At 41.8% G+C, this 15,046-nt stretch overlaps 2 protein-coding genes across 10 annotated transcripts in view; both read right to left on the reverse strand.

The window, feature by feature from the left end:
• GBP2 (guanylate binding protein 2, interferon-inducible) overlaps window positions 1-509 on the reverse strand; it is a 264,757-nt gene extending 264,248 nt beyond the window's left edge. For 7 of the 9 annotated variants that reach the window (XR_014842734.1, XR_014842732.1, XR_014842735.1 and 4 more), the window contains exon 1: window positions 257-479. The gene's annotated coding sequence lies outside the window, so the exon portion shown is untranslated. 9 annotated transcript variants of the gene reach the window in all.
• A 4,529-nt stretch (window positions 510-5,038) lies between these two features.
• The window catches only part of LOC146404280 (uncharacterized), a 39,073-nt gene continuing 29,065 nt past the window's right edge, over window positions 5,039-15,046 (reverse strand). Inside the window, exon 5 of the mRNA XM_085020985.1 lies at window positions 5,039-7,378. The gene's annotated coding sequence lies outside the window, so the exon portion shown is untranslated. The remainder of the gene's footprint in view (window positions 7,379-15,046) is intronic.

Raw genomic sequence — 15,046 nt, forward strand, 5'->3', positions numbered from 1 at the left:
TATTTAAAAGTGTCAAGAAAGAGAGAATCTTACAACAATCCAAGCTCTTGGTTTAGACTCTGCCTCTCCTGGAACGTTATCTGGCACAGAGCTGCAGCAGCGGGCACTTCCAAGACCTTCTGCTGCCTGATTACGTTAGCATGTCATCTAGAGTCCTGTGCCAGATCAGGCTCAGCTGCAGCCTGTCTTGGGATGCTCATTTTAGAGAATATTTACTGCATTTTGTAAACCTCTTCCCACCCAGCCTTAATCTTACCTGGAGCAGAGATCCTTCAGGGTGAGAAAAAAAAAAAGACAGCTACTTCAATGTGAAAGTTATAGTGTTTAACCTCTTCCTTTTCTTCTGAGCTGAGCTGCCCTGGTTTCTCGTTTCTCTCTCCCTGGCAGTTTAGGCTTTACTTTATTCCATTGGAGTCCTGGAAGCATGCAGATTTTTTTCAGAAACCTGATGATGGGAAATCAAACCCAGCAGGCAACAGCTGCAAAGAAATAGACACAAAATGAAACTGAAAGCAGAGTCCACGGCAATTACTCACAAAGGAGCCACCAGGAGCTACGTTAATGGGCATGTCTGGAGTCATTTCTCAACTGGGATCTTTAAACTGTACTATTGGAAGATATCTTTGAGACTGCTTGCAGTAAAAATGAAAGTCCACTGGATCAATTAAAATAAGCCTATTTATGTCATGAGTGGGGCCAGTCTGAAAAGCATGGGGACGAGGAACACTTACTTTTTTCTGGGTCCGATTGCCTAGCGTGTTGGAGTCATTCGCAGGGCAGCTGGTTACTTACTCGTTTTAGTAAGTGAGGAATGTGAGTTCTCGGGGGAGTGACCATGGCTCACACACGTGGGAATTCTCAGCACCTAAGCCCGGGACGGGCACTTAGTGCTTAAGAAATAATAAATCACAGTGAGGAGAGCTGCCACTTCTTGGCCCACTTGTTTCAGACTGAGTGACAAGTTCTTCACCTAGATTGTCCCCTCCTGGTCTTATTACAGGTGTGTCTGTCACAACATTGCAGAGTGATTTCACAACTTGTTAAAATCACAAGGTACTGAGTAAGGTTTGAACCCCAAAACTCTTCTTCCAGAACCCATGCTATCCACCACCTCACTTAATACCTCTATGTTTGCTGACTGAACAATAATAACAATGTTTCTCATTTATCAGTGGCTTTCTAGGCCAGAGTATACATATGTAGTTTAAGACTCATAATTATGGTTTCGGGTATGGGTAATTATTATCCCCATTGTTTAGTGAGGAAAAAAGAGTCAGAAGGTAAGAAACATGTCTTCCTAAGTGTTCTTTGTGTATTCTAGAAGATCATATAGGCCGCAAATGTTGAGTGAGGTATTCTGTGGATACCGATTAGAACACAATAAAAGGCCATGAAATTTCTTCTTTTTTTTTTAATTCTACCCCTAGCCTCTAAGTTTCCATATGGATATATACACAAATAAATATCAATATAACATAGGTCTGAATAAAACAAATCTTTTCCTAAAATGGAACCTGCTCTTTAGTTGAAAAGAGAGTTACACTAAAAGGGAGATTAGAATCAGCGGAATGAGAAGGGTGAGTGTGGGCTGAAGAAATTCTAATGCTAAAGCGATGGTGGAGGCCCATTTAAAATATTATCCTGACTTAGAGTTAAATACTGGCAGTATGTGCCAAGCAGGAGTAGGAAGGCTGGCCAGGGATCACTGAACACCGTTACAGGCAGAAACGATGACTTCGGAAATAAATGGTCCTGGGTCCAATTTTATGCATAAGGAAAAGCAAGGAAAGGACTACAACCACATGCCATTCACAAAAAGCAACACAAGGAGGATTGCAGAACTATATGTAAAAGGCGAAACCGTAAAGTCTCTTGAAAATAATATGGAAAAATACTGTGACATATTAGAGAGTGGGGAAAGTATTCTAGGAGACAAAATACGCTACCTATATAGAAAAGATGAACAAATATGACAATATTAAATTGATATATTGTCAAAATACACCATCATCAAGAAAAGAGGCAATGAAGACTATGAGAAGACGTATGTAATTATAAATGACCCTTTCACAGACTATATAGGTAATTTCTACAAAAACAGATACTCAATGGAAAAATGGACGTGATGCCCACGCACTTCATACATTAAGAAGATGCCCAAGTGATGACAAACGTTAGAACAGGGCCTAATATCATGAGTGACGAGAGAAAGACGACGTCACATCATGAAGACACTGCAGTGCACACCCACCACAGCGGCTTAAGTGAGCAACGCACTGATAACTGCGACTGTGAGGCAGGCTGTGGAGCCGCTGGGCTTCTCAGACCACACCCCGAGGACACTGAGCACACGCACTGGCCTGGGTTTGTTACTGGTATTGACGGCATCAGGAGGTGCCTCCGGGCGCTCATGCCCTTGTCTAGTCCCGTCCACATTAAGTGCAGGGTTGGCCATGTGACTCGACGAGGATACGTCAGCAGACAGGGCACAGGGATGAGACGTCCTCCTGCACGGGGCTTGGCTTCCGGAGCCCAGCCCCTACAGGGATTAGGCTGGACCACCGAGGGATGAAAACCGCATGTAAGGAGATTGGCCCCAGGCTTCCAGGCGTCCCCACCAAGACCCGACACGTGTGGACGTGTCCATCTTACGTCCTCCACGTCCAGCTGGTCACCCGGACAGTGCGGCCCCAGGAGAGAAGCCTGGCGAGTCCAGCGGAACAAGGCACCCAACTCACAAACGTGTGAGGAAGAACAGAACTGTTGTTTTGAGTCAGCGGGATTGGAGTGTTTGTTACACGGCAACTGAAAACGGAGTCGCCCCCTCGGGAAAACTGTTTGGCGTCATATGCAGTGAAGCTAAAGCTACGTACCCCACCGACCGGGCCGTTTCATTCCTCAGTACGGGATCATCAGAGTGAATGCACATGTTTATCAGAGACATCCGCAGAATGACCGTTTCAGCTGTACTTCTAATACCTCCAAACTGAAAACTATTCGAATGTAAATCAGATGGATAAGTGGTATGTCTGTCCAGTGGCATGTGCCTTGGAGCCTTGGAACTGACCACGCTACCCTTAGACCCAGTGCTGGAGATGAGCCTCCTGGTTGTTAGAGAGAAAGGAGCTGGCCCCAGTCATACAGGCTGCCTGCTTCATTCCATTTCTGTGACGTTCAGAAGCGAGCAAATCCAATCGCCGATGTCCAATGCCAGAAAGTGGTTATTCTGGAAGGGGGGGAGGGTAATGACCAGAAGGGGGTGGAGGAAGGCCTCCGGGGTTCTGGCGCAAACGGATCAGGGTGCTTGTGTTCCCTTTATGATGCCGCACCCGCTGCTGACTGTCGAGCTGAGCCATTGTCCGTTCCCATCCTATACACACACTGAATTTTTCAAAAATCTGGGAGACGTCTTTACCTGAAGAAATAAGCCAGCTGGGGCTTCATTTATGACTGTGTTTTCCCCACAACAAAGAAAAACGCAGTGAGTCCACCCTGCACTGCTGCTTCTCCAATGTCACAGTCATCTGGTAATAGCTAGATGGCTTTGTGAAATAACGAGAAAATGGCCAGCCAGATCCCAAATTAAGATAAAGTGGGCAACTGAACTTTCAGGAAAATAGGCTCAGGTCCTGAAATAACCAGTCACTGTGTCCACAGAGTTTGGGGCTGTATCACCACTAATCTGCCTGTCTCACTTCTTCCCTTCTCTACCTTACTCTGATTAATATTTTGCAAACTATAAGGTCCATAGTTCATCCCTATCTTTTTTATGACTGTAAACTTGTGTCAATTTAAGGACAAGGCACCTTTGTAACTTTAGTTCCTGTTAGTCAAAGTGAGACTGAAAGTGAAAGGAGGGCAGGGCTGCTTTGAAACAGAGTCAATGCTGAGAAATCACCTGCTGCTTCTCCAGACCAATAGTCTGTTGTTTATCTGAAACCAAGAAACAGTTCCAGGGGCAGTTGACTCTTCTTGTGAACTGTGTGCGATGCAGGGTAAAAAAAAAAAAAAAAAAAAAGGTGAATTTCAGTTGCTTGTTCACTGGAAAAAGCTCATTTCCCTACACCCTTTCCAGAGGGTTTCTTTAGAAATGAAGAGCCAGTATTTTTTTTCTATAAACTGAATGTAAACAAAACTCCAGGCTCTAAATAAAACCACTCGCAGCTTTCCAACCCAGAGTTATCTCCAAATGCCTGGGTTCCTCCTCTGCTGAAGGGGGAGCACCCAGAACGCCAGGGCTTCCAGCTCCCTGACAAATGAGAACTTAATCTAGGTTCAGTCCTGGCTGTACCCATGTTTTCTCAGGCAGATGAGAACAGTTTTATTATTCTTTCAGATGAGGGCAGTGACCTCTACGATAGCTACTGCCATTTTCAATGAGCATACAGTGAACTCTGGGAAGGAAGGTAAGGAACATTCAGGACGTCACAGCAGATGTGCCCTCCAGGCCTCAGGGGAAAACAGGAGACCAATGATCCAAGGAAACGTGTCACTTACTGGCTAAAAACGGTGCAAAGGCTCTTACCTGCTTGGCAATAGAAAAAGGGTGAAATTTCCTCCTGCCTTCTAGTCACTTTCGGGCTCCTTATATGCATGTACCAGCTTCACTTACTCCATTAAAAAACAAAAAAAAACCCAAAAAGTTCTCCTTTCTAACTTGCTACAGTGAGAACAACCTTTGTTGATTAAAATTTTAATTTACCAACAACATGAAACCACTGAATTTGCTCTCTACTCCACAAACTCTTTTCCAGACAAACTAAAGTTATTATTCATAATAAATTTGGACAGGTTGGTTGATAAAATTCACTTTATGGTAGACATAAAATTATTCTTATGAAAAATACATAAATCAAATATTAGTGTAGAAATGCCTGGAAGCATATATTGAATACTGCTAAATTAATCTCATTTTTTACTACTTGCTCGAATTAGAGATTATTTTTTAATTTTTGTGCTTCTCTGAGTATTGTGAATTTTTTTCAATGACTGCAAATTGTTTTACAATAGTAAAAAAACACACACAATAAGAAAGTAGTTTCCCTTTTGAAAAAGAAAATAATTTATTCAAGACATAGTTTCTGCTATATATTGAGTATCACAATCCATTGGTCATTCATTTGCTAGACAAGCATTTAATGAGCAAAAACGTTATACAAAGCCCATCCTACATTAGTGTTCAACTGGGTACAGACAGGCGGTTATTATATCAAAATACTCATGTGGGAAAGGCAAGTTGGGACGACAAAGTGTCTTTGTCCCCCTGGTGTGGGGGGACACAGAGGTGCAGCATCCAACATTTCACCCCGGTGAGCAAACAGGAAGAGAGATCATTGTATTATCCATGTGGTAAGTCTGTATTATTTTTTAAATTTCCCCTGTGTGGGAGACCTTTTACCTGGAGCCTTTTCTTGGAGTGTATGGCAGCTGTAACAAATTATGCTTGAACTTCAAACTGGATAACTTGTCCTCTGACTCGGCTTTCTTGTCCTCCGACTCACCCTTGTTCCCTTCCTGATGTACAAAGAGCACTAGTTCCACCTCATCGGATAACTTGTCCTCCGACTCACCCTTGTTCCCTTCCTGATGTACAAAGAGCACTAGTTCCACGTCGGCTCTCGCGTGCTGAGTGCTTCACATTCCATTTGCCGGTCCTCGTGCTAGGCAGATGGACAGAGCTTTTCCCTGCCCCTCGTCCCTTTCCAGACCATCCAGACATGCTGTCTGCAGCACGTTTCTCTAGGGGATCCCAACGGGCTTCGGGACTGGCTCAGCTGTAGGACTTCTCATTGCAGTGCTGGTTGGAGAAACTGCAAGGTGTCTAAGAATTACCTCACCCCCCCCCATTCAGGAAGCAGAGCTGAGACATCAAGACTGGCTGCAGAGCTGCTGTCTCATGGTTCAGTGGACAGCGTGCAGGTTCCACCAGGCCGTCACCCTGTGGGCATCATGTTAAGTGAGATACGGGTTCTCAGAAAAAGCCCGATTTCATTTCAGCAGAAGCACACTGAACACATTTTTTAAAAACCTGTGGTGGAACCAGGAGGAGCTTTCATGATTCTGGTAATTACTTTACCGTTTTAAGCCCCATTATTAGTCTGTGAGCCCGTGGCAATAGCTTAATTCCTTGCAATTGCCACGGGAGGAAGTTAGAGGCCACAGAGCACATGTGTTTCAGCCGCTCAGGTTCGGAGGAGCAGGCTTGTCCTTTCAGCTTCAGGGAGTCCCTTCTGCACTAATTCTTCAACCTTGTCCAGTGTTCTGAGAACCCTGGGAGAGCAGGGAATGATGTGAAGACATGGCGAATTGAACGGCAATTCCTGGATTTATTTATTCAGCCAACATGAGATTTTGATACGGTGAGTTCTGCACAAAGAACCAAAGGTATATGACGGTGACCAAATACTCAAGATCAAGGGACCGTAGGAGAGACTAAAGTACATGGGTAATTTCGATGCCACAACTCTATGAGAGGCGCTATGGTAGCAGGGAGAGCATGCAAGGTACAAAGGCAGCACACTGAAGGTCACCTCATCCAGTCTCAGAAAATTAGGAAACAGGACCCTGTAAGGAGGAACAGGGCTTCGAGAATAAGGAGAATCAGATGAGGAAGCAAAAGCGTCTTCTGTGCACTGTGTGCAGAGGCTGAGAGTTAAATCCAGCTTGTAGAACCACAAGCAGTTCATTCGAGCAGAGCAGAGTCCAAAGCAGCAGACAGCATAAAGCATGCCCCCAGGATGGAGCTGATTCAGAAGAAGAGACTCCTTCCATTTCACCAACCTGACACATGTGGGGCTGGAATGTGGGCACCATCCCAGCCAGTCTCTCCCATGAGTTTATATCTGAAGAGACTGGGGAGCTGCATTTTAAAGCCTTGTTGAAAAACCACATGCTGATGAGCCACAGTAGAAGCAAAGCCCCACACATACTGAGCACAGAGGTAGCCTTAGGACAAAGGGACTCCTGGTCCCCAGTGACAGTGATGCCCTCTTTGGGGATCTTCGTCTCTGCAGGCGGTGAAGTAGGAACAGAGATGTTTTTCATGCACCTGGAAATTACTACCCAGCTGGTCCTCTGGCATGCTATCAATATGGAGTAAGAGATTTTTTTCCCCTGTCGGCTGGTCAAGGACCAAGCACTTCCAGTTTAGAAAGAACCACCTGATACACTCGGGGCCCGTTGGAACTGGGGATTTGGAGAATTCTTCCCTGCAGATGGGGAGAACTGGTGATCCCTGGAGGGGCAGCCTTTCGTCCACGTCCACGGGGAGGAGGCCTTCTGTTTCCAGGACTCTTTGCATCACTGCAGCTCCCATGCCTTTAAATCTTCTTTAATCCAACCTAGCGCTACCTTGTTGCAAATCAAATTTGCACGAATCCTGCAAAGACAAGAAGCATCGTTTTCTGCACAGGCCCAGAGTGAAGGAAGTGCTTCAGAGGAGGAAGGCGAGGCATGCAGCCCCAGTGAATAAGCTTAGGGTTGGTTTTCTCAGCACAGGTATGGAGTTTGGTGGATTAAGTTTCCTTCTAAATGTTCATGGAACAATTGATTAATGAAAAATATGGTCATAATTCCCTGTGATTTTATTGTTTCCATGGCAAAAATGAAAAGTGGGCCTGGAATAATGTAATAAGGTAATGCCAGAAAGACATGTTTCCTGTAAAAAATATCATGTGGAAGCGAGTGAAACCCAGGCCAGTAAAGCAAAACTTAGAAATCAGAGCTATGTATGTTTACCCAGTATCTACCTGTATCTCTATCTCTCTCCATATCTACACACACAGAAAACTCACAAGTGTAAGGTTAACCTAAATATAATTTAGAACTCACCACTTATCTCTCTCAGAGTATATCACACTTGACAAGGTCTTACGGAGTCAGTCTGTGGTACTTAGCATGTTTTCAATAAGTGTTTATTGATGGAATGAATAAATCAATGAGTAAACAAAAACAGACATTCTTTCTAGGGGCCATCAGTCATCCAATGTGCTAAATACAGCGAATGTAGTAAAATCATAACAAGAAAATGGTACTGAAATGTGTAAGCCTCCAAGGAGGAACAGTTAAGTCCTGAGAAAAGTAGAATGAAGAATTTGATAGTCTTCTAAAAGGATGTGTCATTTTGGAGGAAACATTTAGATGTAAATATCCTTTCTTAAAAGATGCAGCTGCCCAGGCACTAGCAAAACATGCTTTGTGCGGTACATTTTTTTTCATGAAGTCATTTTTCTTTCTTGAGATTCTGCATTTCTTTTTGGCACTGCTCTGATGGGCTGTTTTTGGCAGTACAGAACAGGAGGTGGACATAATAAGGAACATATACGCGTGTGAGCCTTAAGAAGTTACAGCATTCGGAGTTCCCGTCGTGGCTCAGCAGTTAGCGAACCCTACTAGCATCCATGAGGATGCGGGTGCAATCCCTGGCCTTGCTCAGCGGGTTTAGGAGCCGGCCATGAGCTGTGGTGTAGGTCACAGGCACAGCTCAGATCCCGCATTACTGTGGCTCTGGTGTCGGCCACCGGCTACAGTTTTGATTGGACCCCTAGCCTGGGAGCCTCCATATGCCACAAGTTTGGTCCTAAAAAACCAAAAAGACAAAAAAAAAAGGAAGTTATAGCACTTATTGTAAGCTAGAAAATTATTTTCATGGTATTAGCTAGTATAACATCATTTGTACCAACACTGGTTCTCAAATTTGGGGATTGTTAATTTTTTGACAGACAGCTGGTGTAACATTATTTCTGAGCAGGTCTGTGAGCAGGCATTTCTGGAAGAGATTAACATTTGATTCAACAGCCTGAGGGAAGAAAGTCCCCATCACCATGCTGTGTCCTAGTGTCTCTCCACCTCGCCTCTGTTCCTTTACCTTCTTCACCGCTGTGTCCATAAGACAGAACACAGAGCCCTGGACTCAAATGTCCAATAAAGCATTTACTAAACTGTATTATTCTCCCCTGTGTTAAAGATTAGATACTAATCTTGCCCTAAAGTACAATTTATTTCTACCGATGGTTTTCCTGCAAAACATGAGTTAATTTTTACTGAGACATGCAATCCAAGAGCATAGAAAGGGAATGAGCAAACACACAGCAGCAGGAGTGACTTCCAGGAATCAGCCAGAGCCCAAGGACGCCAGTGTAACCGATCACGGAAGAAGAGCTTGAAGGATCTGTTGGGAGCTGAGTCATGGGCATAATTCCACAGGCAGAGTCTTAAGAGTTGTCATTAGGCAAGTTCAGAGCTTTGCTTGAGGACCATCTTTCCCGTGGCAGGAGGAGAGAAAGAATAAAGTGGATTCTGAAAATAGAGATCAAGTAGGAGGCTGCTGCTGTTGTTTAGAAGACAGGACAAAGTTCCAACACTCAAGGCCTATGTGAAAGCATTTTCCACAGGGTCACTCAGGGGTTCAGTTTCCTTCCATTTCAGTGTTCTGCACCCATTAAGACACTCTGCTGATCTGCAAGCTCAGAACTGACTACTGACAAACCTGTGATCCAAATAAATACAGAAAAAGAAACTAGTAAATTATAAGCTCAGCATTCTATGGCTCAATTTCACAGGGACACACGTTTGCTTCTGTATATATTCCATGTTCAAGCTTAATCATGTGTCCTCACTTACTTATAAAGCAGCTGGAAAAAAATATAATCTCTGGCTGGTTTTCCATTAGCTCATTTGTACAATAAACTCATACAATATTTAGAACTGAAAGTTATGCAACAGTAACACAGAATTATTTTTACATCCCCAAATTAAATTCATGGCTTCAAGTATTGGACTCAGTTAAGCTAAGCATAGTGGCCTAGGACTACTTAAGCTACAGAAATTAATTTAGGAGGAGGGTTGGGCATATGATACAAATCTGAATAAAGAGAATCCTTCCACAGCCAACTTAACTAAAGTTTCTTTCTGTGTCTTTTCTTTTTCTTCAATAAGACTATCAGCTGACTTTTCAGCAGAAACTCTATAAACCAGTAAGGAGTAGCATAAGGTATTTAAAGTGATGAAAGGGAAACACCCACAACCAGGACTATTCTACCTGGCAAGGCTTTCATGCAGGTTTGCTGGAAAGATGAAAAACTGTACAGAGAAGCAAAAGCTAAAAGACTTTGGCCCCACCAAACCAGCTTTACAAGAAATGTTAAAGGAATTTGTCGAAGCAAAAAAGGAAAGGTTACAAGTAGAAACATAAAAATTACAAAAAGAAAAAGTTCATTGGTAAAAGAAAATATATAGTAAAGGTAGTAAGTCAGCCATGTATAAATCTAGTAGGAAGTTTAAAAGCAAAAGTAAAGTCATCTATACCCAAATAAGTAGTTAAGGCATACACAGAACAAAATTATATAAAATAGGATGTGAAAAACAAGAAACACAATGGGGGGGATAGAAATGCAAAGTTTTTAAAATGGGTATGAACTTAAGAGACCAGCAACCTAAAATAATCACATATATATAGCTACATATAACCCTCAGAATTACCACAAACCAAAAATTTTTAATAGATACACACAGAGAAAAAGAAAGGCATTCATATGTAACACTAAAGATAGGCATCAAGTCACAAAGGAAAAGAATAAAAGAAAAAGAGAGGAACAAAAAATAACCGCAAAAACAATGTAAAAACAATTAACAAAATGTCAATAAGTACAATAAGTATCTATCAATAACCACTTAAAATATAAAGAGGCTAAATACTCAAATCAAAAGACAAAGTGTGGCTAAGTAGATAAAAAAACAAGACCTATATATAACCTGTGTAAAACAGACTCACTTCAGATCCAATGACAGACACAGATTGAGAGTGAAGGAATGAATAAGGCATTCCATGAAAATGAAAAGAATTCTCTCATGGCATAGCAGGATAAGGATCCAGTGTTGTCACTGCAGTGGCCTGAGTCAATGCTGTGACACAGGTTTGATCCTTGGCGTGGGAACTTCCACATGCATGGGCATGGCCAAAAAAGACAAAAAGTAAATGAGAATAAAGCCAGAGTAGCAATATTTATATCACACACACACACAAATACTTTAAAGCAAAGACTGTAACAAGAAACAAAGAAGGACATCATATAATGATCAAGGGGTCAATCCAAGGAGATATAACAATTATAAATACATATCCATAAATACCTAAAGCAAATATTGACAGATATAAAGGGAGAAAGCAACAGTATCACAATAACAGTAGGAGGCTTTAACAAATGGATAGATCATTCAGACAGAAAACCAGTAAGAAAAAAGTAGCCTTAAATGACATACTACACTAGATGAATTTATATGTAAAAATTCCTTCTAATAGCAGCAGAGTAAGAGTTCCTGTTCTGGCTCAGTGGTAACGAACCTGACTAGTATCCATGAAGAAGTGAGTTAGATCTCTGGCCCCACTCTGTGGTTAAGGATCTGACATGGCCATGAGCTGTATATCACAGATGTGGCTCGGGTCTGGCATTGCTGTGGCTGTGGCATAGGCTAACAGCTGCAGCTCCTATTTGACCCCTAGCCTGGGATGTGGTCCTAAAAAAACCAAAAAATTAAAAAAAAAAAAAAAGCAGCAGAGTACATATTCTTTTCAAATGTACATGCAACATTATCTAGGATGGATCACATGCTAGACCACAAAACAAGTCTTGGTAAACTTAAGAAAACTGAAATCATATCAAGCATGTTTTCTGACTACAACACTATGAGACCAGAAAACAACTAGAGGGGAGAAAACTGCAAAACACAAACACATGGAGGCTAAACAATATGTTACTGAACAACCAGTGGCTCACTGAAGAAATCAAAATGCACCTGAGGCAAGTGAAAATGAAAACACAATGGTCCAAAATCTATGGGACACAGCAAAAGCAGTTCTAAGAGGGAAGTTTATTGCTATATAAGCCTATCTTAGAATACAAGAAAAATTTCAAATTACAACATTACCTCACTCATAAAAGAACTAGCAAAAGAAAAATAAAACCCAAAGTTAGCAGAAGTCATAAAGTTTAAAGTAGAAATAAATGAAATAGAACTAAAACTAATAATTCTAAAATTTGAGTGGAAACACAAAAGACCCTGATTAGGCAAAACAATCTTGAGAAAGAAGAAAGCTAAATGTATCATGCCACCTGGTTTCAAACCATACTATAAAGCTACAGTCATCAAAAAAATGTGTTAATGACCCCAAAACAGACACATAGACCAATGGAACATAATGGAAGACCCAGAAATGAACCCAGACTTACATGGGCAATTAATCTACAACAAAGGAGGCATGACAATACAGTGGAGTAAAGACAGCCTCTTCAATAAATGGTGTGGGGAAAACTGGACAGTTACATGCAAAAGAATCAAGTTGGACTTCTCTCACACCATGCACAAAAATAAAGTCAAAATGAGTTAAAGCCTTAAATATAAAGCCTGAAACCACAGCACTTCTAGAAGAAAATATGGGTAGTAAACTATTGGACATCAGTCTATACACACATATGTACATATACATATATATATATATATATATATATATATATATATATATAGCATATCTCCTCAAACAAGGGAAATAAAAGCAAAAGCAAACAAATTTGACTACATCAAATAAAAAGCTCTTACACAGGAGTTCCCATCTGTGGCGCGGTGGAAACGAATCTGACTAGGAACCATGAGGTTACAGGTTCAATCCCTGGCCTCGCTCAGTGGGTTAAGGATCCGGCGTTGCTGTGGGCTGTGGTGTGGGTCGCAGATGCAGCTTGGATCTGCATTGCTGTGGCTCTGGCGTAGGTCAGCAGCAACAGCTCCGGTTAGATCCCTAGCCTGGGAATCTCCATAGGCCATGGGTGCGGCCCTAAAAGGACAAAAGACAAAAATAAAATAAAAAATAAAATAAAATTTAAAAAGCTCTTACACAGCAACAGAAACTATCCACAAAATAAAAAGCCACCTACTGAATAAAAGAAGATATTTGCAAATGGCATATCTGTTAAGGGGTTAATATTCAAAATATACAAAGAACTCATACAACTCAACATCTGAAAAAAAAAAAAAAACTGATTTACAAATGGGCAGACGATCTGGATATTTTTCCAAAGAAGACATTAACAGATGCCCAACAGACACATGAAGAAGCACTCAACACCACTCATCATAAGGGAAATGCAAATCAAAAAAACAATGAGCTATCACCTCATATCTGCCAGAACGATCATAATTAAAAGGCCAACACATAACAAATGACGGCAATGATGTGGAGCAAAGGGAACTCCCACGCACTGTTGGTAGGAAAATAAAGAAATAAAGAACAATTAACATCAATCTCCCTCAAACTCTCCCAAAAAATAAAAGAGGAGGGATCACTCCCAATTTCATTCCCTGAGGCCAGCATTGCCTGATACCAAACTCGGTGATACTACAGTATCATTTGGTCAGTGACACTACAAAAAAGAAAACTACAGACCAGCATCCTTGATGAATCTTGATGCAAAAATCTTCTACAAAATACTATGAAATAAAATTCAATAGTACATTAAAAGGGTTATATACCGGAGTTCCCGTGGTGGTGCAGTGGTTGACGAATCCGACTAGGAACCATGAGGTTGCGGGTTCGATCCCTGCCCTTGCTCAGTGGGTTAACGATCCGGCGTTGCCGTGAGCTGTGGTGTAGGTTGCAGACGCGGCTCGGATCCCGCGTTGCTGTGGCTCTGGCGTAGGCCAGTGGCTACAGCTCCGATTAGACCCCTAGCCTGGGAACCTCCATATGCCGCGAGAGCAGCCGAAGAAATGGCAAAAAAAAAAAAAAAGGGTTATATACCATGACCATGTGTGAACCATACCTGGAATTAAGGGTTGTTCAACAGAGGAAAATCAATGTGATGTGCATATAACGGAATAAAGGACAGGAGCCACACGATTATCTCAACTGATGCAGAAAAGCATTTGACTAAATTCAATACACTTTCATGATTAAAAAATAAAATAAAATAGGAGTAACAGGAAATTACCTCCACATAATGAGGCCTATGTTGTTGCACAACACTGTAAATAAACTGTATTTAATAAAAATTAAAAAATTTTTAAAAGCCTCTATATGTGAAACTCACATAAAACATCAGACTCAAAGATACAAGACTGAAAGCTTTCCTGTAATATCCAGGAGGAGGAGGTCAAAAAGGCCCACATTTGCCACTTCTCCTCAACGTAGTACTGGAAGTACCAGCCAAAGCAATTAGATAATGAATAAATAAACAAATAAATACCACTTGTTTCATAAAGGAATAAGTAAAATTAGTTTTGCTTACAAATGACACAATCTTATATGTAGGAAACATTCTGAGATCAAGCTAACACACTTTCCCTATTCATTTTACTTTCTATTTTTACATTAAAGACTTCACTCCTCAAAAAAAAAAAAAAAATATATATATATATCTGGAGTTCCCATCACGGCACAGCAGAAACAAATCCGACTAGGAACCATCCTCAGGGTTCGATCCCTGCCCTTGCTCAGTGGGTTAAGGATCTGGCGTTGCTGTGAGCTGTGGTGTAGGTCCCAGACACGGCTCGGATCCCCTGTTGCTGTGGCTGTGGTGTAGGCCGGCGGCAGCTGCAGCTCCGATTAGACCCCTAACCCAGGAACCTCCATGTGCCACGGGTGTGGCCCTAAAAAGACAAAAGAAAAAAAAATTTTAAATAGAGTTACCATATGATCTGGAATCTACTTCCAGATACAGATCTAGAAGGCCTGAAAACAGGATCTCAGAGAGCAGTATTTACATCGAGCATTTTTCAGAACAGCCAAGAGGTGGGGTAACCCACAAGTCTGTATCAACAGATGAATGGACAAAGAAAGTATCTGTACATACAATGAAACGGTTGCCTTAAAAAAGGAAAATCCTGTCACGTGCTACAACGAGGGCTCATCACGAAGATATTAGTTTAAATAAAATAACTCAGTTACGAAAAGGGTGATTCTTTCTGATTCCATTTATATGAGGTACATAAGGTCAAACTCTTAGAGAAAACAGAAGGGTGGTCGTGCAGCCCTCAGGTGGTGGTGTCAGGGAGCCTT

Source organism: Sus scrofa, chromosome 4 (genome assembly GCF_054392235.1).
Source record: "Sus scrofa isolate SSC_HxYL_T2T_F1_AM1 chromosome 4, Sscrofa_HxYL_maternal_Yorkshire_Landrace_v2.0, whole genome shotgun sequence".
Taxonomy (NCBI): Eukaryota; Metazoa; Chordata; class Mammalia; order Artiodactyla; family Suidae; genus Sus; species Sus scrofa.